The sequence below is a fragment of the Ambystoma mexicanum genome, chromosome 4q, assembly GCF_040938575.1.
Source record: "Ambystoma mexicanum isolate Mex_15411 chromosome 4q, UKY_AmexF1_1, whole genome shotgun sequence".
Taxonomy (NCBI): domain Eukaryota; kingdom Metazoa; phylum Chordata; class Amphibia; order Caudata; family Ambystomatidae; genus Ambystoma; species Ambystoma mexicanum.
The window spans coordinates 872,701,567-872,729,142 of NC_090928.1; the positions used below are offsets into that span (position 1 = coordinate 872,701,567).

Sequence of the window (27,576 nt, forward strand, 5' to 3'; positions counted from 1 at the left end):
AAGTGCTAGAGTGTTAAGAATTTGACGTTTTGGAATAAACTTCCCCTTTTGCCATTGGGCAGAAAGGTGTTACTAAAAATGGTGGTCCTCCCTTACTATATTCCTAAAACCTTTTTCACGACACCCTTTGCAGGGGATTTTTATGGAGGAACGGTTAAAGCAGGATTGCACTGTTTCCCTATGTAGGTCTTACGAGCAAGGGGCATTAGGATCCCATACTTTGAATTATACTATGTGGTGGGGCAACTGCAATTCATAGTTAGTTGGCTAGCAGACGATCCTACCTCAGATGCTAAGTTACTGCAACCAGCACTGCCGCGCTTCTTCCTAAAAGAAATTGTGTGGATCAAACAGCCCCGAGACCGCCCACGCTCACACTCCGAGTACCCAAGTTATGAACCGGCCCCTTGTTTTTCACTGTAAGCTAGCTCAGGAGGTTAATGCGTTTACATTGCACAGACTTGTGCATAACTGGCAGGTTTCCAGTTGAGCCAGGCATTTGTCATTGAAAATATTGATGCCACTAGTAACTGTGAATTGGTTTAACAGTGTGACGAAATGGGGATTTAGACAGTTCATTTTAGAACATTTTCCTTTGTTTACTTATTAAATGATGTAGCTATTGTTACACCTAAAAAAAAAAAAATCCTTTTTCTTCCTACAGACTTTGTCTGTGACTTTACTTTCTTCAGCATGGGGTCTGGCATGGATTCACATGCTCATGAATATTCCCCGTCGTCAGGCTGGGAATCCTCGGTGAAGAAAAATCAGTATCAGTTTTGTTTCTGATCTGTCTTTCTCAGCAGTAACCAATCACTGGTCTCTGGGTCATACTGACCCAAGCCAATGACTGCCCTCTCCCCAAACCCCGCCTCTGGCAGCCATCTTCAGATTTTTACTGCACGCTTAAGTGTTGGGAGTCCTCGTGTTTAGCTCTTGAGCTTTTGCTGCATTTTCGCACTTTTTCAAAGAGAATTTTTCATTTTACGGTCAAATAGAGCCTCAAGCTCCACCGTCTCTACATCCGATTAACGGGGATCCGTGTCGGATTTTTCTACGCCCCTCAAGGGTGAAGATTTTGGCGAGTTATGCTTCTTGGAGGATTCCAAAAGTTTCGGCGGCCTACCCGAACATGGCCCAGGAGAAAGGAACCTCGACGCCCGGAAAGCTGTTCAGGGTCTGCCCTGCATGCCAGCTACAGAATGTGTTCAAGGAGGACGAGCATTCAAAATGTCTCTACTGCCTTCATGAGGACAAAACTCACATGGAGAAGGACTGTGCGTTTTGCAGGAACATGTCGGAATGGACCATCAGGGACCGACATCTTCGTCTCTCCAACTGGCTGGAAGGAAGGAGTCCGTCAGGTGAGAAGAAGAAGAAGAAGAAGTCCGAGCGGACTTCTAAGTCCTGTGAGGGCGCCCCGGCGACGGCGGCCCAACAGAAGGCAAAGCACCGCGAGTCCGCGGGCACCAGGAGCGCCGAACGGTAGGGCTCTTCGGCTGCCAGACAGGGCGCGCCTTCCCCGGCACCATCAACCACGAGCCAACGCTCTGGTTCGGGGAAGAGGAAACCTGAGAACCCGGGTAAGCCTCTGGAGAGGCCCCGGTCGATCTCGAAGGATTCGGACGAGGGGGAGTGAGGTGGTGACCCTCCCCCCAAGGTGAAGGCCTCAAGCGCGCCTAAGGCGGTGAAGGCCTTGATTCACCCGGCCAAGGCCTTTATCGAGGGAGTCGCGGCGGCCCTGGTGCAGGCTGTGGAAGCTACACCAGTGGAGGCGACCTCAGGGCCCAGAGTCTCCCTGCCTCTGCGGAGGGAAGCCTCTTTCAGACCCATCGAAAAGACCCCCGTGAAGACCCCGGCGGAAAAAGAGGGGAGGGGGCCGGTGGCCATTGTGGACACGGACACAACATCCGAGGAGGAGTTGGCAGAAGTCCTAGCGGGCCTTGACGAGGGCGTCGAGGAGGCCTGTCCCTATGGGAGGGATCCCGACGAGGGTGACGATGAGAGTGACGGCGGCACTGGCGAGGGTCCTAGTCAGCCGTCGCTTCCGGAGCCGCAGGATAACTCAGCTGCCATTTTGTTGGCGATACAATCCTTATGTTCAGAGATGAGGATGAGATTGCCCTTACCACCGACAGAAGACCCGGTACCAGATCCGGCGGAGGAACCAGAGCCGGTCCCGGTGGGAAGACCCCCGAACAAGCGAAGACGGATCCACCCAGCCCTGCCTTCTCAGCCCTTGCGGCCTGCTCGGCCTTTACCCATGTCCCCCGTCCCTGGGGATGACACGGGAGCAGACACGGCCACGACGGGTACCGACGACGATAACGGTGGTGACGACGGGACGGAGCTCCCATCACCAGCCCGGGCCTCCCCGTCCGATGAGATCGGATCTTTCCACGCAATGATCGCCAGGGCATCCAAGCTTTTTCAGCTCTGCCCCGAGGAGAAGAAGAAGGAAGGTTTCCTTTCCGAACGGCGTGAGGCCAGGAGGAAGTCAGTCCTTGCTGTGCCTCTGCTGGATGACATCTGGGACGAGGGTCTCGCCCTTCTCAAGAACCCGTCTACGATGCCTGCCAAGAAGGATCGGTACGAGAAGAAGTACCGGGTCCCCAACGCGGCCCCTCTGTGCCTTAGGGCGGAAAGGCGTCCGCCAAGCAACATTAAACCGACTGCGGGGTCGGGCCCCCACCGGAGCACCCCGGTGGGAGTCCGGCTGGCAAAGTTCGTCAGCATGTGGGAGTCCATCTCCACTGACCGTTGGGTTCTGGACGCCTTGGCCCAGGGGTATGTCCTCGAATTTCTAAAAAAGTGCCTCCGCATTCCACCCTTGGTCAGGAAGGAAAATCACATCCCGCAACTAGTCTTGGAGGTGAGGGCGTTGCTCAGAAAAGGTGCCATCGAGCTCGTCCCGAAGAGGCTCCGGGGCTCCGAGTATACTCAAGGTACTTCCTAGTAAAAAAGAAGACAGGAGGATGGCGCCCCATCCTGGACCTGCGACGACTGAACAAATACATCAAGGCACAGAAATTCCGGATGGTCATCCTCCAGCACGTGCTGGGACAGCTGGAGGAGGGTGATTTCCTGTCGTCGTTGGATTTGGAGGATGCGTACTTCCACATCCCCATTCTGAAAGGTCAAAGTTCCTCCGGTTCGTGGTCCAAGGACAGCACTACCAGTACAAGGCCCTCCCGTTCAGATTGAAGTTGGCACCCAGGGTGGTTCACCAAGTGTCTCGCACCGGTGGCGGCGCGGCTGCGCCTGCAGGGGATCAACGTCTACCCCTACCTGGACGACTGGCTCATCCGAGTAGGGACAAGGGAGCTTGCCGTGGATCACACAGCAAGGACCGTCCAGCTGCTCTCGGACCTGGGATTCTCCATCAACTTTCCCAAATCCCACCTGGTCCCGTCGCAAGTCACACTGTTTCTGGGAGCAAAGCTCGACACAGTGGAGCGCCTGGCCTCACCGTCGGAAGAAAGGACGAAGGCCATCCTGGGCAAGGTGCGCGCCTGCTGGCCACGGACGTGGCCAGGGTGAGGTCCATCAAGTCCCTCCTCGGGATGATGTCCTCCTGCATATATCTTGTGCGCCTGTGCAGGCTTTGGATGCGCCCTCTAAAAGAGTTCCTCGACTCCCGCTGGATCCAAAAAACGGGCAGCTTCGAGGGCGGGATTCCGCTCAACGAGACCTTCCGACGAGCGATCCGGTCGTGGGGCACTCGCGTTCATCTGATGGCGGGCACAGACTTTCAGACCCCATCCCACCAGATAACGGTGACAACAGATGCCTCCCTGGAAGGGTGGGGAGCACACACCGGAGATCTTCACGCAAGAGGCCTTTGGCTCCCAGAGGAGAAGAAGCTCCACATCAACATCCTGGAGCTCCGAGCAGTGTTCTGGGCCCTCAGGTCCTTTCTCCCGTCCCTCAAGGGCAAGGTGGTGAGAATTTTCACTGACAACACCACCACGATGTTCTACATCCGGAAGCAGGGAGGAACCAGATCCCCAGCCCTCTCCAAGGAAGCCCAGGATCTGTGGCATTGGGCTGTCGCCCAAGGGATGTTTCTGGTGCCCTTTCATCTGGCAGGGATAAAAAAACACCATCGCCGACTCACTCAGCAGGGAGCTGCGCTCGTGCCACGAGTGGGAACTACGTCAGGATCAAGTGGATCGACTCTTCCGACGATGGGGAAAACCCCAGATCGACCTGTTCACGACCGCGACGAACTCCAAGTGCCAGAGGTTCGCCGGCAGGTTTCCCCAGCCGAGGAGCATGGGCGATGCTTTCTCGTTCCCCTGGGAAGGCCTGTTCCTTTATGCGTTCCCTCCGTTGCCGTTGCTGCTCCGACTCATCAACCAGCTCAAGAGGTCCCAGTGCAGGATGATCCTGGTTGCACCGGCGTGGCCGAGGCAGATCTGGTTCCCGGACCTTCTGGACTTGTCAGCGTCCCCACCAGTCAAGCTGCCGACGGATGCAGATCTTCTCTCCAGTGAAGGAGGTGCCATAATTCATCATGACCCGGAGTCGCTGAACTTGCAGGCCTGGCTCCTGCAGCGCTAGAGTTTGAAGGGTACGATATCCCGGCTGACTGCAGAGAGGTCCTTGCAAAAGCCAGGGCGTCCTCAACTCTCAAGTGCTACGGACATAAGTGGAAGAGGTTCTGTGTCTGGTGCCGTGCACAGAAGATTAACCCTCTACGGATTACGGCCCTTCAAGTGCTGCCGTACCTACTGTCACTGGCCAAGGCTGGACTGGCTCACGCCTCCATCAAGCTACATCTGGCTGCGATTTCCCGATACACCAGAACCACAGCACGGGCGTCCTTGTGGTCCCATCGCCTGGTGAAGGAATTTATGAAGGGACTGTTCCGAACATTCCCGCCGGTGAAGGCCCCTGCCCCGGCGTGGGAACTCAACGTGGTGCTGACCAGGCTCATGGGGGCGCCATTCGAGCCACTGCATTCGGCGCCACTGAAATTCCTGTCGTGGAAGACTGCGTTTCTTGTGGCCATCACCTCCGCACGACGAGTGGGAGAGATCCAGGCCCTATCCTGCAAGCCTTCATACTTAACTTTTCACGACATGAGGGTGGTGCTGAGGACGCACCCCTCGTTTATGCCCAAGGTGCCGTCGGACTTCCACCTCGACGAGCCCTTGGTGTTGCCTGTTTTGTTCCCGTCGCCTTCCTCTCCGGCCGAGAGGACTTTGCACTCGCTGGATGTGGCTAGAGCGTTGAAGTTCTACGTGGACCGAACTAAGAGTTTTCGGAAGATATCACAGCGGTTTGTGAACTTTGGACCTGTGAACCAAGGGAAGGCTCTCTCGAAGGCTTCCATTTCCAGATGGCTCTCCGGCTGCATCATGCATTGTCATCGGTTGGCATACCGAATGTTGCCCGGCCTTACGAGAGCCCACTCGACCAGAGCGATCTCTGCTACCACAGCGTTCTTGTCTGGTGTGCCCCTGCTGGACATCTGCAGGGCTGCTACGTTGAGATCGACGCACACCTTCACGAGATTCTACTGCGTCAACCGGGATTCCAGGGAGGAGTCCAGAGTCGGCCAGGCAGTGCTGCGCAACCTGTTCGCTTAAGGTGAGCCTGGTGAGAAGGTAAGAGATGCTTAAATGTTGAGTTTTATGTAATGCTTAATGTTGAGCCTTGCCACCTCCCGTGGTTGTGCATGTGTACTGCTATTTAGTCTTATATTCATGAGCATGTGAATCCATGCCAGACCCCCATGCTGGAGAAGGAACAAGTTACTTACCTGTAACTGCTGTTCTCCAGCATGGGTCTGGCATGGATTAACATGCTAACCCTCCCTCCTACCCCTCTATGGCTCTTCACTTGGTCATACTGCCATTTTGCGTGCTACCAAATCTGAAGATGGCTGCCAGAGGCAGGGCTTGGGGAGAGGGCAGTCATTGGCTGGGGGCAGTATGACCCAGAGACCAGTGATTGGTTACTGCTGAGAAAGACAGATCAGAAATGAAACTGATACTGATTTTTTCTTTACCAAGGATTCCCAGCCTGACGGGGAATATTCATGAGCATGTGAATCCATGCCAGACCCATGCTGGAGAACAACAGTTACAGGTAAGTAACTTGTTCCTTATGAATGCAATTACTATTTATCTGTAATCAATGTGAGTGTGCGATAGTATCGATAAAACAGTAGAACAGTCATTGGTGTCATTCGCTGTAACAATTGTAACGCAAGCAACTACAATTGAAGCAGTCACCTTTGAAACGTTTTGTGAATAATTCCAATGTGTTGTGGTTAGTTTAATAGTGTATTTACTTACTGGCCTTGTGTATATAAAATACATCTATATTTTAATATAACTTTCAGTGTGTAAGAGTTTATTTGGGCTATTGTATTTACTGGGTTCAGTGTACTTACCTACAGATCACATCCTCCTCCTAAAATAAGCCTGGCTGCTCTGCCATTCTACCAGATTGTTTGGGTAGTACATATACTAAATTGGGCATCCGTATAACAAGGAATACGTTTTAGCTCCAAGTGGACTTTAGGAAAACTTACCTAACACACTCCTCTTAAGTCTTGCTTCCATTGATATGAGACCCTATTCATATCTGATCACCGCTCTAGGGTCACAATTAGGCAGGCAAAGTACGCCCCTCCACAAAATGGCCTCAATTCCCTCTATCTCTGTTCAATGATACCCTAACCGGAGGATATTACCCAGCTGCATTCATTTTTAAAAACAGTTAAGGGCGCAAACATGAGCACACTTGCCCCACCGTGCCTACCCTGTGCATGGTGCCTGCCTCACTCGCCACTTCCTCTTTTCTCTGCAAATAGGACTCAATCCAGGCATCTCAATTTTGGATGTTTTCCTTCATTTTAAACATGTTAATAGGGGTTTTCAGAACCAACTCTGGCAAGTGGTTCCAAGAAGACAACTTGGTGAAATCAATTTATACTTAAGTCTTTGAACAAACTCTCAGTGGTAATGTAGCTGAGCAGTTAGCCTTAGATCCTGGAGGAGATAGGCTTAGTGTGAAGTACTAAACAAGAGCAAAGTATGTTAAGGAACAGAGATCTACACAGGTAGGTGCAAAATAATACTGTATCAGTCACAAGCAGTACGACGATCAACACACTACTTAAGCAGCGTCACTATGAATCCTATGTACACCACAATCACTTTTGATTACAACAGGTTAGGTAAGTACTATGCACTGTAAGTGGCTAAAGTGGGGGTGTCTCAAGTCGGACGGGGAATAAGGACAGACACTCGTGTGTTTTTTTTTTTTTTTTAGCACAACCACCTTTATTGAACTGTCCCCACAACTTCCTCCTCAAGAGGGGTAAAGATTTCAGGTCCCTTGAATGACCAGTGGCAGATTGTGGCCACTGTCCATTCCATCGTGCTCCTGCAGATGACTCTGGTCCCCTTTCCTTGGAGGTTACCTCTATAGCACAGTCTCTTCAGTGGGAATGCCTGTCCCAGGTTACCGGTTCGCCCAGGATGAGGCGGGTACTCAGGCGCAATCGACACCGCTGCTCGCCGTAGCAATTAACCCAAATGCAGGCTTCCATTGGCAACTTGGCCCTCAACACAGTATTCCTTTGGTAACGTAGCCCTCAAGGCAGGCTGGGACAGTTCAGCCTCAACACAGGCTTTTGACAAACTGCGCCCGACAGCGCGAGGCACCGTCCCTTCAGCCGCTCGTTGCTCTGTCCTCCCTGTGGACTCCTAATGGACAGCACCCAGCGATGCAACAAGTCTCCTTTTGTTGGGGCCAGCTCAGTCATTGTAACGCGGGTTTGGCCCCTGCCTTAAGCAACAGTGGAGGCGCAACAAAACTCTGCACCTCGTCCCCTCAATAGGGCCACATATTCATCTGACTCCCTATCCACTTCCTGCAACAACAGAAGAAAGGACCCATTAGTCTCCCCCCGCTCCCCGATTCCTCCCCCGTGCCAGTCAGTCATTCCCCTTGTCCCTCCTTCGCTCTGACAGCTTCCTCTCAGGCTCTGTGAGGCCCTGTGCTGTCCTCCCTTCTCTTGTCGGGCCCCTCCATTGTTTGGTGCTCCTGACATCCCCTCTCCGGTGCTATAGAGCCCTCACCTGACGCTTCTTCACAGGGGGAGGAAAAGATTCACAATCTCTAGGCATGGTAGAAATACTTAAGCAACAAGTCCATCTCTTTGTGTAGTTCAGTTTTGTGCAAACATGTTATTAACCCCTCCTCATTAACCCTGCTTTCCAACAATAAAGATAGTAAGCCCAGTCCTGCAATGTTTTTTAAGTCTCGAACCATGCATATTTTCTTTAAGACGTCAAGAAGACAGGCTCCAGATCAATCTCGATAACTTGACTTAACTCTGGGGGTTATGGGAATATACAATATAATGCAAGTTAGGGAACATTTGTTAAAGTAAATACACAAGGTAGATAAAATGTTACGTTCTCTCTGGTAGTAATTATTTTGAATTCCTGATTTTCTAAAAGGTAAATATTGCTTTTTGCATGATTTCTTCTTTTCTGACATGACTAGGCGTAACTTGCTGGTCTTGGAGCTATTTGTGGTTTATGTCTGAGGGTGTCTCACAGCTACTGTAGTCCTGTGTTACTTGGAAATACGTCCCTATTCTCACAGAATGTGTAGAAATAAGTGTCCCGAATGCTCTATGTATGCAAGAAAGTGCAGGAAAAAGTGTCTCTCAGTTTCTACTTCTCCGAAGTCACACTGTTGATAGATTTTGTTCTCCCTGAGCATCTTGTATGAGCTGTGTGGCAGCCAATCTCTATTTCCAGCTGATGGTCCCTCAGTCTGTGTTTGGTGAGTGTTTATCTCTGCTTGTTTCTTTTCCACAGTTGGGTACAATTCAAGTGTAAAGTTTAGCCCCAGTGATCCGTAGCATTCTAGCTTGTTGCGGTGGTCTTGAATTTTTTGAATTTTTTTAAAACATTTTATTTTTGGTATTTTGAGCTAGTAAAAAGGAAAAAGGAAAAACACAAAAGGAAACAAGGTAATAACAGGTGCCTCGCTGTCCGCAACCCCTTCCTCCACCCCTGCTCCCTCAGTGATGATCTTGATCAGGTCTTAGTGGATATTGGCAGTTTCTTTCTCAGTCATGGTCTGAGATGTACGACGACCCGCCCATGGTGGGTCCTGGGGACGATTCTCGTGAAGAGTCACTGTTCGTGGTGGACATTAAGTAGGCGATGTAGGGGCCCAAGATGTCGGGGGGGGGTCGAGCATGCAAGGGCAAAAGTTTGATAAAATTCAATTCTGTGTCCTGGCAATATGTCTTTTGGTCATTGCTGTATTGTCGGCGAGGGACCTTTCCCCCATGACATTGCAATCCTTCTGCGCGCTAGCAATAATAGCAGCCCGCTTAGCTTTCGCATTGGGGGCAGAAGGTGTATGGTGAATCCAAGAAGTGCGATCTCAGGGTCGGGCTCAAGGGGCGTGTCTACGATTGCTGCTGACTTCTCCAGTGCCGCCTCCCAGAATTGACGTATGGACGGGCATGACCATGCGAGGTGGACGAAGTCTGCGAGTGGGGCGTTGCAGCGGCTGCATGACGGTGGAGTAGTGGGATGATGGGAGTGTAGCCTGGCAGGGTGTGGTATGCCTGATGTACGTAATTGAGGTGTATTTGTTTATATCGTTTGTTTAGAGATACCTTCTGGGTTTGGGCTAGAATATATTCCCAGTCTTCGTCTGGTATTGTCATATGCAGGGATTTCTCCTACCTTATTTTGGGTGCTGTCGGCAGCGGGGATGTGTCGGTTAACAAAGTTTTGTAGATCATCGACCCGAGTCTGCCCCCCCCCCTATTACTGGATAACCCCATGTAGCAGTTGCCATGTTGGAGGTTGTTGTGGAAACAAAGGCACTAGAGCTTGGAGAGAGAGCCTAAGGCGGAAATAACCGAATGTGTCTAGGGCTGTGGTGGCTCCACAAGCTTTGGCTTGTTCAGGTGTGAGGAAGTTCCCGTCGCTAAAAAGGTCGCTCATGGTATATAACTGTAGCTTGTCGGCCCAGTTCAGATATACTTTCTCTGTGGTCGGGGGGATTCCAGGAATGAATCTTATCGGTAGGAGGGGGGAGAACCTGAGCTGAATATTACATTTCTGCGCTATATTTTTACATATTGCGACAGTGGAGAGTACTGTATTTCGATTTGTGTGCGGTATGTGCGTTAGGCCAATGATGACAGCTCTGTGCATGTTGGGGGACGCGAGGGCTCGCTCAAGCTGGACATGGGGTCGGACAAAGTGTGTGGCGTACCAGTGGCCTAGGAATTGGGCTTGTGCTGCCCAGTAATATCGCTCTGTCTGGGAGTGCCATGCCTCCCTTTGCCCCTGGTTGAATCAATGACTTATATGCTATTCTGGCTGGTTTTGCCGGCCACAGTAGTTCCAAGACTAGGCTCCGCAAGTGTTGGAGGTATTTCTGCAGCACCAGCAGAGGGCGATTCACAAGGAGATAGAGGAGTTTGGGGAGTATCACCGTTTTAACCAGCGAAAGTCGTCCCCAGAGGGTGAATGGTAGCGTTTTCCATGTATTGATTTTCCCTTGAAGCGCCTCAGTTACTTTGCCATAATTGTCCTGGAAGAGACTTTGGTGGGTTCTGGACATTTCGATGTCAAGATATCTGATGTCTGTGTGTTCCCATTTGAAACCAAAGTCATCTGGGAATTCCCAGGTCTCTGGGGTCAGGGAAAATATAATTGACTTACTGTGATTTATTCTTAAGCCGGAGAGGGTGCCCAATTTAATAATGTACCGTATTATCGGGTTCAGGTCTCGGCTGGGTCGCGGATGTAGAGGGCAATGTCATCTGCATATAAGGATATTAATTTATGTGGTCCAAAAGACAGGCCTCTGTGTAAGTGTCGGGCCCGGAGGTCTGAGGCTAGGGGCTCCATTACTAGCGCAAACAGAATGGCAGATAGGGGACACCCCTGCCTGGTCCCTCTTTGTAGGTCAATAGCCGTTGATCTGGTTTTACCTAGGATTTTATGTGATCGGGGTCGTTTGTACAGAAGGGCGGTCAGCCTAATGAAGTGATTGCCGAGACCCTTTCGCTTTAGCACCTCAAAGAGGAAAGGCCACTCGATGGAATCAAAGGCCTTTTCAGCATCTTGGAGGGCCGACACCGATTGGTGTGATGGGTCTAATGCCTCCATGACTCCAAATATGAGCCTAATACAAAATGTCGCATTGCGACCCGAGTCAAATCCTGCTTGGTCTGCAAGTACCAGCCGGGGCATCAGGGGGAGTAGTCTTGTGGCGAGGATCTTGGTTAGGATCTTATTGTCCAGGTTGATCAGCAAGATTGGCCTATACGAGCTGCATTCTTCTGGGGGTTTCCCGGCTTTATGTAGCAGGATCACGTTCGCTTCACAGAGAGTCAGGGGTAGGAATCCAGTCTCGAGCTCCTCTGCAAAGACCTGCAGCAGCAAGGGAGCGGGCAGGAGGGCAAATGTTTTATAGAACTCACCGATCAGCCCGTCTGGACAGGAAGCTTTAATGCTCGGGAGCTCTTTTATAGCCTGAAGGATTTCTTCTAACGTGATGGGTTGGTTTAACGGCTCTCTTAGCATGGCATTTACCCAGTAGTGTTCAATTTCATCTCGGTATCGGAAGAGCTCCTCTGGGCTAGCAATGTATTTAGTCCTGTACAATTTTTGATAGAAGACCCAGAATGTTTCTCCTATTTCTTTGTCGGTGTGTACTAGGGTACCCTGTGAGTTCTGTATTTGTTTTATCAGCGTGGCTTTTCGGTCTGCTGCCATCAGCCTTGCGAGAAGGGCACCCGGTTTCTGATCCTCTCCGTATTTATGGATGCAGTGGCCTTGTGATAGGAATTTTATTTCACGGTCGGCTGTCGCCCTGAATTTTTCCATTTCCGTTTTCAGCGATGCAAGTATGTGTGGGTCGGTCGATGTAGTGTGCAGGCGTTCGAGTTCCTTTAGACAGGTTTCGCTTGAATTAAGTTCTCGTCTAATGTGTTTCAGTATTCCATGTTCCTTGGTTATGCATACCCCCTGATGTAACATTTTAGGGATTCCCATAGGGTTCCAGCTGATGTTACAGAGCCCTGGTTAATTTCAAGGAAGGAGACGATCTCTGCGTGAAGTTCGTCTGCGAACACTTGGTCCTGTAGAGCTTCTGGTTTGAATCTCCAGTGACGTCTTCCCTCCGATGGGTCAGGGGGTGCATTCAATTGTGACCGCTGAGTGGTCCGATGTCGTCCTTGGTAGGATTTGGCATTGGTTCCATTGGAAGTGACTGTGAGCGGACACCAATAAGTAATCAAGACGTGAGCTTGCCTTATGGATCCAGGAATGGAACATGTAGTCTCGGGTTTCCCAGTGATGGCGTCTCCAGATATCCCCCAGACCGTATGCTTTACAGATTTCAAGAATTTGAAGGGCTGCCTTAGAGGTAGTTGTAGACGTGGTGTGGGATTTATCTTTCAGTGGATCTAACGTGGTATTCAGATCACCCCCCCAGATAATTGTTGCTGATCCCACTCCTCCTAGGTGTGCCATTATCCAGTCATAGTTTTTTGCTCTGTCGATGTTTGTACCGTAGTAGTTCACAATAAAGATCTCAGTACCTTCCAGGATCCCCCGCACGAGGAGTGCTCTTTCTTCCATGTCTTTGCTGGACGATAGTAGCTTAAATTTCAAGGTTTTGTTTATCAGGATTGCCACCTCCCTGGAGTATGGGGAATATGAGGAGAAGCATCTATGGCAGCCCCAGTCTCGGGCCCAGCGATTCTCAGTTCCGGGGAGAAGGGTTTCCTGGATCAGTGCGATGCCCACCTTATGCCTCCGGAGGTATTGGGTTACCTTCCTCGTTTTGGTCAGGTGATTGCCCCCTCTAATGTTCCACGTGACTAGCTTGAATGCAGCGGGTGGGTGTCCTGTTTGACTTGCTTTTGAGTGGTATTGACATTGGTTGTGATATGCCCCTGTATAGCTGATTGGTGCATAGGTACATGCGTTTCTCGACTAAAGCCGTTTCCGGGGCATCCGTCGGAAGATTGTGGGGGTGGGCTTAGGGGGCGGGGCGCGGACCCCTGGTAGGCACGTTTCCTTAACAATAAACAACTTCCCTCCCCATCACAGGCAACCCCCAAATCGCCTGTCAGATTTCCCCTCCCTAACACCCAAAACATAAACAAAGCTGCGCTTGGGGCGCTAGTGTCCTTCCAAGGTCAGATGCACCCTGAATTCCATCGCGATTGAAGATTCCAGGAGAACAATTGTGAAACATATAGCTGGTTACTGGCAGGCGGGAGTGAGTGTCACGGGGGGTCTCTTCCAGCACGGTCTCGTCTGGGAGGTCTCGGGTTATTGACTGAGGGTCTACACCCCAGTTTATCGAGAAATGCGTTTGCCTCTTCAGGTGTACTGAACAATTGGGATTTTCCATCGTGCTGGATTCACAATTTGGCTGGGCATAACATGGAGTAGAGCATTTGGCTGTCTTGTAGCCGACGTTTCACTCTGGTAAATGTTCTACGTAGTGCCTGGACTGTCGGGGAGAAATCTGGAAAGAACTGTACGTTGTCTCCGTCATATTGTAGGTCTCTTTTCTCCCTTGCTAGGCGTAAAATCGTGTCACAGTCTTTAAAATTGAGGAGTTTGGCTATGATCGGGCGTGGGGCAGCATCTCAATTTTCAGCGAGAATTGGTGTTCTTTCACCCTATGAGCCTAATATTGGTGTGGCGGGATCACCCCTCGAGGTCGTGATTTTTAGCTATGACGGCCTTCATTTGGGTTTCTAGTGCTGACACCCTACTTGACAGGGAGTTTGTGTTGTCGTCAAAGTCAGAAATCCTCTGCTCGGCTGTGTCTAGCCTATCCCCATGTTTATCCAGGCGGTGCTGTAGCTGATCACCTTCTTTGGACAGTGTTTGTTTGTTTATTGATTTTTGTATGGCGCGCCAAACCCAAAGGTAAAAGGGCGCTACAGAGAACAGGAAAACAAGATTGCTTACAAACTTAGTTGCAGGCACAGTATAAACATACGCATTACATCACATACATAATAAATCAGTCAAATAATATACATATGTACAGTCAGGTTAGTAGGTGTGGATTTGTACATGGATGGTTACTCTTGGGGGTCATTGGAGTGTAGCTAGGCTAGAATGTTCCGTCTAAAGCTATAGTAGGACTGGTCTGTTCTAATGTCAAGTGGGAGAGCATTCCAGTATTTGGCTGCCTTAACTGGGAAGCTACTGCCACCTGTTATTTTTAGTCTGAATTTGGGTATCTGAAGGCAGAAGGAATTGGCGGTTCTGGTGGGGCGAGTGGAAGTTTTTCTCACAATTCTTGCTGCCAGGTAGGGGGGGGGCTGCATTATTAAGGCATTTGAAGGTGAGAGATGCTGTCTTAAGTGAGATTCCGTCGCAAATTTTGAGCCATTTGTATTGTCTTCTGGTGTTTGAAATGAGATCTTTAGAAGGTAAGTTAAGGGCAGTTCTAAGGACATTGTTTTGCAATGTTTGCATTTTGTCTATGATGTATTTGTTAGCTCCCAAATACAGAGCATTACAATAGTCAAGTTTGGAGAGTATTAGGGCGTTGGCACTGATGATACAACTGGCTTGCAAGAGGAAGGCTCTGCCTGCCCTAACGAGCTTGCACGTGTAGGCTGTAGAGGATGCAAGGGAGCTAACTTGTTTCTTAAGTGTTAGGGCTGAGTCGAGGTGAAAGCCTAGTGTTTTTACTGTTTTGGAGACTGTGATTATATTACCATCAATATTAAATGCTGAGTAGTTAGGGCTGAGTTTTTTTAAATTGGCAGTAGATCCGAGGAGTAGGATTTCGGTTTTATCATCATTCAGCATAGTCCATGTGTTGCCATCCATGCCTGAATGATGAGATATATTTTGTTTACCAAGGCTGTATCCGTTTCGAAATTGCCTGAGTGGGGAATGAGGATCTGTGTGTCATCTGCGTAATTAGTGTATGTGACACCCAGTCTGTCCAATTTGTCGAATAGGGGCTTGGTAAAGATGTTATATAGAGATGGCGAGACACCAGAACCTTGGGGTACACCACAGGTTACTTTGATGGGGTCCGCTGATGCTAGTGTGGAGAAGACTCTCGTGCGGCTGTCCAAAAATGATTGGACCCAGGCTGTAGCCTCATTTGAGAAGTGGGCAGCCGATGCCAAGTGTTTGCACAGGACTGCGTGATCCACCAGGTCAAAGGCTGCTGACAGGACAAGGAGTAGCAGCATGGCGGTGTTTCCCTTGCCATTGAGTTTGTCAATCTGTACTTTAAGATCAATTAAGGCTGTTTCTGTGCCGTGCTGTGGTCTGAATCCTGATTGGCGGGTACCTAAGAGCTGGTTAGTTTCAAGATGGTGCTGGATTTGTTGGTATGCTACTCTGTCTATTATCTTGAGGAGAAATGGTACCGTGGCGATGGGTCTATAATTAGTGGGAATGGCAGGATCTAGAGTTTGCTGCTTGAGGAGGGGTAGGACCCAGATCTCCTTTATGTTACTTGGGATGGTTTTTGAGGAGAAGGAGGCATTGATCAATTTGCTTGTGAATGGGGCTAAGTCTCTTGCGGCATCTTTAATTAGGTGGGCTGGGCAGCTGTCACCCTTACAGTTGGAAGGTTTGAGGGATACAATAATCTTTTCAGTTTCCAAGATGGATATTTTTTTGGGGTTGAGGCTGGGTGAGTTGGTAGTTATGGGGATGGAGCTAAGTGATGTTTCAATGGGAGTTAGGGAGACTTTTTTTAAAACAATTTTAGTTTGGAGTGCTTTCATTTTATTTGCTAGGGCATTTTGGATGCTGGTGCACCATTGTTTGTCATTGGCAATGCTGTCAGGTGGTGGTACTGGGTATTCCAGCTCCCTTAGGATGGTAAATAATTATCTAGTGTTGGAGGTTGCATTGCAGATTCTTTCATTAAAGAGATTTTTTTTCTGAGTATGATTTCTTTTTTGTATTTGTTGGCGAAGAGTCTAAGTTTCAGTTTATTTTCTTCAGATGGGGTATGGCGCCATATAGTCTCTAATTTTCTTTTTTGCATTCTTAGTTCTTTTAGATGTGGGGTGAACCAGGCATTTAGGTGAGCTTGTTGTTGTTTACTTTTTTGAAGTTTTAAAGGGGCGATGGTGTCTAGTGCTATTTTCATAGCATTATTGTAACTTTCTACCAGGAGCTCAGGGTGCTGGTTGTTTGGAAGAGCATTGATAGTAGGTAGTAGCAATGGCAGGAGATTGTCTGGGGTTATATTTCTTTTGGCTCTAGTGGATAGTGGGGGTGCCATAATTTTCTCTTTGGTGATATGTTTATTAAGCGTTAATGTAAAGTTGATAAGGTAGTGGTTTGACCAGTGTTGAGGGGTGAATTTGGTGATAGCGGTATCACAATTCAGGGTGGCGACCCAGTCTAAGGTCCTTCCTTTGTTGTGGGTTGGGTTGAGAACATTTTGGTTTAGGCCGTGTTCAGCTAACATAGTGGCTATAGACTGGGCTTGTTTGTTGTCTGGGTCGTTAAATCCTAGGTTCAGGTCACCTAGTAATAAGATCTGTGAGGAGTCTTTAGTGTTATTAGCTAAGAGACTGGATAGATCTTCGAAGGTCCCAATGGGGCCAGGAGGCCTATATATTAGGTATATTTTTAGTGTGTGGCAGTTGGATATGGGTAGTTTGGCTATGAGGAGTTTGCATGATTTGAAAGGAGATGTAGTCTAATGGCGAGGTTGGTTTTAGCTATAATAGCTAAACCCCCTCCTTTGCTGTTCGGTCTGTCCATTCTAATTAATTGGTCATTTTCAGGGATAGCTAGGGAGAGTGCAGGGCCTGCAGCTTCGTTTAACCATGATTTGGGGACTGCCAGGTCAAGGTTTTGGGATAGTAGAGTGTCTGCTATTTCAGTGGCGTGAGCCACTAAAGACCTGCCATTGATCAAGGTGCTAGCTAGAATGGTTACCTTGGGTGTGTTTTGGATTTCTATTGGAATGAGTTTAGGCTGAGTAGTATTCTTGCAAGGTATAGTTAGGTTGGGGTACAACTTGGTGTACCATAGGGTCAGTTTATGTTGGGGGTTGAGGCCTTGTTGCTGTGACATAAAGGCTCATAGATGCGGGGTAGTCAAGCTCGAAGTCTATTATTTCTATTCATAGTGAGGCATGGTGCGTGTTTAAAGGAGGACATGATAATAGCAATGCTGAATATGGTGAGGCACAGTAGAGACGCTATCTGGGTCTCTAATGTGCCTCTAGTGTGTCGAGCTTACTGTCTATGTTGCCTATGCCGGCTTTTAGCTCGTGGAGGATCCCCCTAATGTCTATGACTTGGGCGGAGTCGCCGTTGTGGGACATTGACTCCTCAGGGTCATCTGGTCGATCGTTTGATTTGGGGGTTTTGACCACGGCTCTGGACTTGAATGTTAGTTTCCTCTGCGATTTATCGGATTTCCCCATCCTAGGGGTCTCGCTGTTTGTTGCCTGGGTGTTTCCAGCTGTTCGCTATCCTGCGTTCTTATATGATAGCCCATAGGAAGTGTGTGGTGGCAGTCATAGTTCGTGGGTGCTGCAGGTATTTGCTTGCCACGTAGGACTGCCTTAAAGAGCCGGTCTAGCTGGCTGCAGAGGTGTAGCCCTTTGGTGGCTTTGGATGATGGAGCTCTCGGCTCAGGTTGCGTTGTCCTATGGTTAGAAGGCCGCTGGTGGCTGTAGCCCCGTTAGCGGGAGTCCCCTCGCACCCCAACACCCACTGAGCGGAGAGTGGTGACGTGCAGTGGCCCCGGCATGGGGCGGGACACCAAGTGACGGGGGCCAAGGACACCATCAGGTCTGCGCGGGGTGCGTAATGTTCCGCCTTGGCAGAGGCTTGGTGAGTGCTGTAGGCCCGCAGTGGGGAACTGCCTGGTTCCTTATGGTATTTGCCAATTGGAGGAGCAGGTTGGAATCAGGGCCCCCTAGGCTTGTATATTTGCCGTTACCCTTGTGGTGGGGTTCGCGCTGATTGCAGTGTCTGACAGCCCGTTGTGGGCCTGGGCCCTGCCGGGTCCGTATGGGTGGAGGGGATGCCCCAGGAGGTGTCCACTGTGCCCGTGTGCTCACCTCCCCGTTTGGGCCAGGGTCCCGGTGCGCGCCACCCTAATGGTCAGGGGGCCAAGTGGGAATCAGGTGGATGGGCTGGCTCACCTCTGTCTATGGATTCCGCTGTCCCACAGAGGCCTCGCCGGTGCCAAGCTGTCTCCTCCCAGAGGTCCCCGTGTCCAGACGGATCCGTTGTCTGGCGGTGTGGCTCTTTTGGGGGGATCCGCTACGGGGGTCCCCGCGGCAACTCCACACTCGTATCTGGTGTAAAGTGGGCCTTCCCGCTGGTCAGCTGGGCGCCGGATCTCTTCGTCCGCCAAAAGCACGCAGGGAGGATGTGGGCCTTCTACAAGATCACAGGCCCTGTATGCCGCCAGCGATGTCTTAGCCGGGTGCCCCCGTTGGTGACAGTGTTTGCTGCATTACCGGGGGCCGTTCTCTGTTATTGTCCCGGAGCGGGTGCACGATTTTCATTGAGGCCGACAGTGTAGGGATCCCCCGCTGCTCCCAGTGCTCGGCACCCGGGCTGGCGTGTGCTGGAGTCGCTCTCCGCCCTCGGCCTCTGGGCTAGTCGGCTCGTTCACTGTGGGTGTTTCCCGGGGATGCAGGTCCTCCGTGGGACCCCGCAGCCGAGTTCCTTTGCTCGTTGGGTTCTGGCTGGGGCTGTGGAGCGACGGCCACTTCCCGTGCCTCGATGGCTTTGAGGCGGCTTTGGGGGTCCATCACGGCGGGTCCTTCTCCGCATGGGTCTCGCACGGTCCGGGCTGCTCGGCGCGGCTCCCGACGCCTGTGACAGTCAGATGACTGGTACTGATTACCCAGAGATGCGGGTATCGCCGATGGGAGACTGGATGGCCCCTGGAAACAATGTTTTTCAGGATTTATTAGGGTGCACTGCCGGAGCTCACAAGAGAGCCGCCATCTTGGTCACGCTCTAGCACCCTCTGCGTGGTGTTCTAGTTAATGATGATTAGTTATTTATATGGAGCTCTTACCAAATCTCTGAACATAGAACATATAGAGATGTAATTATCACCCAACCATAATTGATAATCTTTTATCGACTTCAGAAGGATGAAATACAAGTTGACTGTGCAGGGATTCAAACCTGAAGATCACACACAGCTTCAGCAGAGAGTGCTGTGGCATGATAGAAGGAGGACAAGGACCCTCATCTTCCAATTTAGACTTGCTTTATTAAAACAAAAGTGAAAAATCCTATCTTCCCCAATACTACTGGTCTTCCCTACCTAACCAAACTAACTAGGGTGCTCATCAGTTGTCAGTGAGTGAAAAAAGGAAGATCTGTCCTCTGTCCAACTAATCTAATCTGTCTGTGCCACTAACAAAAACAACTAAGGCACAGGAAAATGACTCCCTTTTCCTGTGGGCTGCTTCTCATCAAGTTCACTTTTTACTAAAGTCGTTGCAGGTAGTTCTTTGTAACTCATTTCATCAAAATGTATAATCCAGATAATGGGTATCCTTCTCGTTGATTTGCTCTCCTCTCTTGTGATTCTATTCATTTCTATTCCTCCTTTTCTTTGAGGCAGTTCTCTTCTTCTTTTGTTAAACTTGAGACCTCTCTTTATTCAATGTCCAATTCTTTTATTTACTCGGACCAATAGTACTGTTCCAATTATAACTCCTTTTAAGTATTTCGAACACTTACCGGGACGAGTATGAGCATGCCAGTAAGGATTCTCACACTTCACCCACTCTTGTTTCGTGCTGGGACGAGTATAAGTGTTCTATTTGTTGTTTGTGCTTCCCCACCGGGTCTCCCACTCTCCAAGTTACCTTTCTCTCAGAGATCACGTCACCGGGCTTACAGTCTGCACGAGACCTTCTTCAGTGATTGTCAGGTTGGCTTTTCAGTTCCTCTTTGTTCGGCACACTCTGGTGTGCCTTCATGTAAGTGATCTTGGCATTGTTTAGGGACTCCTTAGTCCACCGGGTCTCGATCATGCCACCACTTCTCACTCAGTCACTCCTTGGACATTGTGTTAGTCCCTCTGCTTCTCACACTTTAGGTTGCCCGGAAGACAACATGTCCGGACTTGCATGTCAGCTTCCTCTCAGCACCTGAAGCTGTGCGTCTCTCTCTCCTTCAACTCTTCCCTTGCAGCTAATTCCAATCTCCCGGGCTTCTCTCACTTCCAGGTCACCTCCCCTCTGGTTTATGACATTACCGTGGGACTCAAAGTACTTCTTCTCTCTTCTGTTAGCACTTGTACTACTCGAGTGGGTTTTTTCATCCCAGTACCAGCTGAATATTTCTTACCAGGGATATATGTGATTTTACCAACTGAAAATTCAGAGTGGTACATTTCATTGTGACCATATTACCGAAAAACACCAATTTCTTAATTTTTTTAACCCTCCGATTTACTACCCTTAAAACGCATCCCCAACCCATACCCCACTGCTACACATATATAGTATATATACTGTTCACTTCACGAACTACGCCGATGATACACAGCTGGTGATAGAGTTGGAAGGAGATTACCGAATAGACAAGAAAAAGATTACAACCATATACAACCTGATAGATGGGTGGAAGACAACTGGATGTGCTTGAATAGTAAAAAAACCGAACTCATGATTTTCAGTTCCAGTCAAGCAAGGGGCAAGCTTGGTAAAGAGTTTGAAGAATTCACTATCAAAGACTCAAGCATCAAGGTGGTCCCCCATGTGAAAACACTTGGGATGATGCTGGAGGCGTCCCTGGGATCTGAATCACAAACCAATTATCTCCAAAAAAATAACGCATATTACATCAGGCTACTGAGAGCTATACACCCACTACTAACAGAAGAAAATACGGCCACAATTGCCAGGGCCATTATACTGGCACGTCTTGACTACGGCAACTCATTGCTCCTGGGAGCACCTAAAAAGTGCATAAGCAAATGCCAGATAATGGAGAACAACGCAGTCCGGATCATAAAAAAGATCGATAGAAGAAGCCATGTGACAGAGGCCAGAAGATCCCCCCACTGGCTCAGAGTAGAGGATAGAATCCTTTTTAAATCCATGACCCTGGTTCACAGGTGCTTATATGGAGTGGCTCCATCCTATCTTAGAGCCAAATTTACCCGATATACCCCTAACCAGGGCTCTAAGATCCCAAACACAAGGCAGGCTACAGATACCCCAGGCACTCCGAACAACTGGTGCTGGGAAATCATTCCCGATTCCTGCTGCCCAGCAGTGCAACAACCTCCCATTCTCACGGAGAGCAGAGCCAAATCTGCTAATCTTCAGAAAAAATCTAAAGACCCATCTTTTTAAATAATGTTCCACCTCTTAGCTTCTCTCCTACCCACGACTAACATGAATCTGTCTCTCTGCGCCCTGATGCCTGCGGGCTACCGACGCATTACAAACATACAAATCAAATCATATATATATATATATATATTTTCCTACACACACTTGCCCACTGCCACAAGGTGCATATGGAGAGTACCCCTTTCAAATTTTGCCCCAAGTCAACTTGGGTTGACAAACACGCCACCTGTAACCTCTGCTTGCCGAGGGACCACCACGAGGCGAACTGCAGAGCGTGTAGCTGGTTCAAGGCTAAGACACTTAAGGACCACTCAACCAAATGTTGGGCCCACCACGCCAGGCAAAGCGAGGCCATGGAAGCGGAGGGCACCTTCAGTGGTGGCAGCGACGCCGTACTTTCGGACGGCGAGGGCAAAGAGGCGTCGAAAGACACCCAAGCGCAAGTCCCCGACCTCGGAAGGCTGTCCGGGAGGGCAGTTATGGGGAACAAACCCGGCGACACGAGCGCTACCCACACCACTTCTACACCTATACACTCAAAGTTCGGTGTCCTCTGGGCGTTCTCGGTCAAGATCGCCGCACAACACCAGGCAACCGTCCACAGTTGCCAAAGGTGCCTCACTCACCAAAGTCATGGAGGTACGCTCGTCAGAAGACTAATCTGACCTCCACCCCCAGCCCGCACACCAGAAGTCGGCTCCGGTAGCCCTTTCGGCACCTGCCTCCGAGTCCCGACGTGCACACTCTAATGTAATAGACAGTACCCCCGAATCTCGACTCCAGGCGTCGGATACCTCAGAGAAGGTGAAAACACCAGGGAAACCCTCTTCTACTCATGGGGAAGGGGGTAAACAGTAGAAGAAGCTATCTCTGTCTTCTTCTGCACCACAAACCCTTAAGGACAGCCAAAAGTCTTCATATAAGCAAAAATCCAAGACCTATGTCCCTGCCCCTAAGTCCAAACTGGTTCCTCCTACTCCTCACAATATGGGAATAGAAGGGGAACCCTCTCATGGAATTGTCATTCCCAGCTCCAGAAAATGGAGCAGTGAAGATATAGACAGGGTTTTGACGAGAATGTCTTCCCTGGCTGACTTCTACTCCAAGAACCCAGAACACTTCCTCACCTATACCCCTGACGGTGCTACTCCCTCAGGATCTAGGGACCCGCAGCCCCCTGGTAAGAAACCTTGGTTTGAGACTCCAACGCAAGGTCTATCTTCAGGCCCTTCTTACTTCCAGCCTTACACCCAGTATAGTGAGGATCCACTACAGGATGAAGATCCAGACTTGGTAATGTTGGACGACCAAACTGGGGGGGACTATTATGGGGACGATGAGGAGGAAGATGAACCAGAAGTCTACAGAATAGACTCCCTTGTAGGCAAAGAACCACAAGTTACAGACTCTCCAGTCAACAACCAGCCCCTCCTAAATGAGGTCTTGACTAGAGCGGTAGAGCACTTCCGCATAGACACTCCGGGAGCACAGGAGGAGAGGAACTTTGCTGAGGAAGACGTGGGAGAAAAGAAACCCATTGCCCAAGCCATTCCAATTCTCAAGTCCATCCAATGGAGAATTGACACTTCCCTTCTCACTCCCAACCTCACCAGGGCAGTAAACCACAGAGTCGAGAAATTGTTCAGGGCAGCCCAATCAGACCCGCTTTACATAATTGGGCAACTGAAACCGGACTCCCTGGTAGTTACTAATACCCGGAAGAGGGCAGGAACGCCTCTGTCGTCATCTGAGGCTCCCCCCGACAAGGAGAGCAAGAAAATCTACGGGTCGGGAAGGAAGGTGGCCTCCACTTCTGCTTACCAGGCAAGGATTGCCAACTCCACCACTCTGCTGGCTAGTTACAACTGCCACCAGTGGGAGCAAGTAGCTGCCCTCATCGACTCTGCACCGGAACCCTTAAAGGGCCAGTTGGCCCAGGTTGCGTCGGAGGGGAGCGCCGTGTCCGGTTGTATTCTTAAGGCAACTTTTGATGCCGCAGATAACGCCGGCAGGCTAATAGCAGAGAGCACTGTCATTAAGAGGCATGCTTGGTTAAGACAGTCAGGGTTTATCCCGAGACACAAGAATCCCTAATCGACATGCCGGTGGAGGCTAATCTACTGTTTGGCAAAGCGGTAGAGGACGCATTAAAAATGCCAAAGATGAGTATAAGACTCTGAAATCCCTGTGACAGTTGACCAACAAGCCCCCTAATCAAAGAGGCAATAGTAATTTTTGTCGCCCACGCGACCAAAATTCACAAAGAGGCTCCCACTATTCATAGGAGCAGGGTACTTCATGGGGTAACAACCAACAGTCTACCCAGAGTTACAACAGAGGAAGCAAGAGGGGCCGTGGTAAGGGTAGAGTCAGCCCCAGCAAAACAGTGACGCCGCGTTCAGGGTCCCTTCTCACGCATCTAGCCCCGCAGTAGGGGGGCGCATTACCAACTTCACCCAAGCTTGGGACGGGATCACATCAGACAGATGGGTGCTGTCCACAGTGTCCGCGGGATACTGCATAGAATTACTCAAACGCCCCCAAAACCACCCTCCACATCAAAAGATACATTCCTCAGACCACCAGAAGATCCTCCTTGAGGAGATAATCAACCTTCTAGGAAAGGACGCAATAGAACTTGTCCTGGGCTACTAGGTAAACACGGGTATTTTTTCAACTTACTTCCTTGTACCAAAAAAAGATCTGACAATGCGCCCTGTATTAGACTTACCCCCTTCAAACAAGTATGTCAAGCCTCAAAAGTTTTGCATGACTGCTCTCCAAGAGGTAATCCCCCTCCTAAAAAAGGGGGATTACATGGCAACTTTGGACATGAAAGATGCCTACTTTAATATTTCCATGTTCCCAGCGCACAGAAGATTCTTGCTCTTCAAGGAGGACAGGCAGCACTACCAGTTCAAGGTGCTGCCCTTCGGTATAGCCTCTGCTCCAAGGGTATTCACCAAGGTACTGGCGGTGGCGGCAGTACACCTACGCAGGGAGGCAATCCCAGTGTACCCTTACCTGGATGACTGGCTCATCACGGGGGAGACCCCAGTAATTTGCAGAGCAAACATTCAAAGAACGATCGACCTCCTCTTCGAATTGGGTTTCTTCATAAACAAGAAAAAATCAAGCCTGGTGCCAAGCACCTCCAAACAGTTCCTAGGAGCTGTCCTAAACACTCAAGAGGGGTTGGCCTTTCCATCAGAGGAAAGAATTCGGAATCTACTGCAAATTCCTCTATATCAGCCGGGTCGCCAGATAAGGGTGCGCAAAGCGATGCGTTTGCTATGCATGATGGCGTCATGTATTTACCTGGTCCCCACGCGCACCTGCGCATGCTACCCTTGCAAGAATGGTTGTCGAAACAGTGGTCTCAGGCAAGTGGTCAGTGGGACGATCTAGTGGTCGTTTTGCCAACACTTGTACAAAGTCTTCACTGGTGGACAAGAGAGAACCTGTCAAAGGGGAAACATTTTTACGATCCAGAGGTACAGGCTGTAGTCACTACGGACGCATCCCTGTCAGGGTGGGCAGCACACCTCCTTCACCACACAGCTCAGGGTCTCTGGTCTCACACAGTGGCCAAGAATCATATCAATCTGCTAGAGCTTCTGGCAGTATTCAGAGCGCTTCAAGCGTTTGAGCCCCACCTGTTGAACATGTCAGTGCAGATCCTGACAGACAGCACAACAGCGATGTTTTACCTAAACAAACAGGGAGGGACTTGTTCGCCAAATCTGTTCAAGCTTGGCCAGAAAATCTGGAAATGGCACTCAGACGGAACATTTACCTGTCATCTCAACACGTTGCAGGGGATCTCAATTCGCTAGCGGGCGCTTTGAGCAGAGATCCCCTCCCAAGAGAACATGAATGGTGTCTACTCAGAGAAGTCGTAAAGGACATCTTCTCACAGTGGGGTTTCCCCCTTACAGACCTATTCGCCGCAAGCGAAACAGGCAATGCCCAGGATTCGCATCCAGGTTCCCCCAGCCAGAATCCAAGGGGAACGCCCTGTGGATGAACTGGTCAGGGATGTTTGCCTACGCTTTTCCACCAACCCCTCTCATAAGGAAGGTGGTCAACAAGATGCACAGGGAATCGATGACGCTCATCCTAGTTGCTCCCATGTGGGCGAGGCAACCGTGGTTCCCACACCTACGCAGACTAGCAGTGTGCGAACCCATCAGACTCCTGTGCTGGTACAACCTACTGTCCCAGCACCAAGGTCAAACAGTGCATCCTCAACCCAGCTCAATGAACATGGCAGCATGGCTCCTGAAGTCATAGAGTTTGGACATCTTAACTTACCACAGAGATGTAGGGACATCCTAAAGGAATCTAGGAAACCTAACACGAGGCACTGTTAGTTTGATAAATGGAAAAGATTTGTTATCTGGTGCCAGAATAAGCAAGTCAACCCAGTTGATTGCACTCCTTCCAATATTGTCACTTACATGCTCCACCTGCTGGACGCAGGCCTGGTATTTAACTCACTAAAGGTACATCTGGCAGCGCTTTTAGCCTACACCACTTCCCACAACAAGGTTTCGGGGTGGAAAGTACCAGTAGTTAAAACCTTCATGGAAGGGGTAAAGAGACACCACCCCCCAATTTCAAACCCACCACCTGGTTGGGACCTTAATGTGGTGCTTGCTAAGTTCATGGGCCCACCATTTGAACCCATGCATAAAGCCAGTCTCAAACATCTGACCTATAAAACTGCCTTCTTAGTAGCTGTTGCATCCATAAGAAGGGTCAGTGAAATTCAGGCTCTGTCAGTGCAGGATCCTTTCTTTACTGTTCATAAGGATAAACTGGTTCTACGAACACACCCTAGGTTCTCACCTAAGTTTATTTCTAAATTCCACGTTAACCAGTCCATCGAGCTTCCGGCCTTTTTCCAAGAACCCAAAAGCTCTGCTGAGGTGAAACTACACACCCTAGATGTGCCAAGAGCGGTCCTCTACTATGTAGACAAGACCGGACCGCTAAGGAAAACAGACCAACGGTTTGTCTCCGTAGCTATAGGCAGAGAAGGAGAGCTCGTCTCTAAAGGTGCCATCTCCAAATGGATAGTCAATTGTATCCAACTATGTTACTCCCTTTCTGAAAAGACTCTGCCTTTTACGCCGAGAGCCCACTCTACAAGAGGAATGGGAGCCACTCTGGCTTTCATTGCAAATGTACCCCTTGACACCATTTGCAAAGCAGCTACTTGGAGCTCTATTCACACTTTTACTCAGCATTACTGCATTGACACTCATTCCAAGACAGATACTCAAGTGGGACAAGCGGTTCTAAGACATCTGTTTGCTCAGGACCCTTCTCACATCCCACATCCTTCTTCTAACACTGCTCGCTAATCTATGCACAGCATGTGATCTAAGCAGATTCCACAAGCCTCAGAAGGGATACATTACCAACCGTAATCGTATTTCTGATGCTTGTATCTGCTTAGCTTCACATGCGACCCACCCTTCCTCCCCTCTGAGAGAAGGTGCATGGATGCTTGTAGTCTTATCTTCATATCTATCTGCTTGGATAATCTGTACTCGCGCTACTCCTCATGCTACCTCATGTCAGAAAAAATACAATCTGAGGGTCCTACACATGTGAGGGATCATGGGTACAGTGGACGTCACACTATGGATAGTATTACTGGCACGCCCTGTGTCGACGCCCATTTTCGAGTTTCGAAAAAAACAAACTGTAATACTCCGCAGCTTCCTCTAGATGTCGGCCTAGGCACAGCATGTGAATCTAAGCAGATACAAGCATCAGAAATACGATTACGGTGAGTAATGTATCATCATGTTTTTTGGTATTATGGTCTTCGTGAAATGTACCATTCTGAATTGTTTTCGGTAAATAAGCCTTAACAGGCTTATTCAAAGATTCTACATGACCATAAGAAATCTGAGGTTGTTCTTCATGTTTTCTTCTGGTAGGTGTTATTACTGATGGGCTATAGGTGGGTTTGTGAGGGTTCCTCATTGGACCGGGAGTCTTTGTCCTCGAATGGGGAGTCTCTCCTGGTGAGGTCCTGCTTGCCTCTACCACGAGGGAGGGTATTGCGTAGCAGACTCGCCTCACTAGCCTCACAGGGAAAGACTCTGCCCTGGGGAGAAGTGACTGAATCCCGCGATTCGTCATAGTGCTCTCTCAGCTGTGCTATCTTACCAGCTGTTTCTTTAT

The 27,576-nt window shown here is 49.6% G+C and overlaps 1 protein-coding gene across 1 annotated transcript in view; it reads left to right on the plus strand.

Annotated features, from left to right (window-relative positions):
- The window catches only part of SRBD1 (S1 RNA binding domain 1), a 1,352,005-nt gene that overhangs the window by 192,997 nt on the left and 1,131,432 nt on the right, over nt 1-27,576 (plus strand). The window lies entirely within an intron of this gene.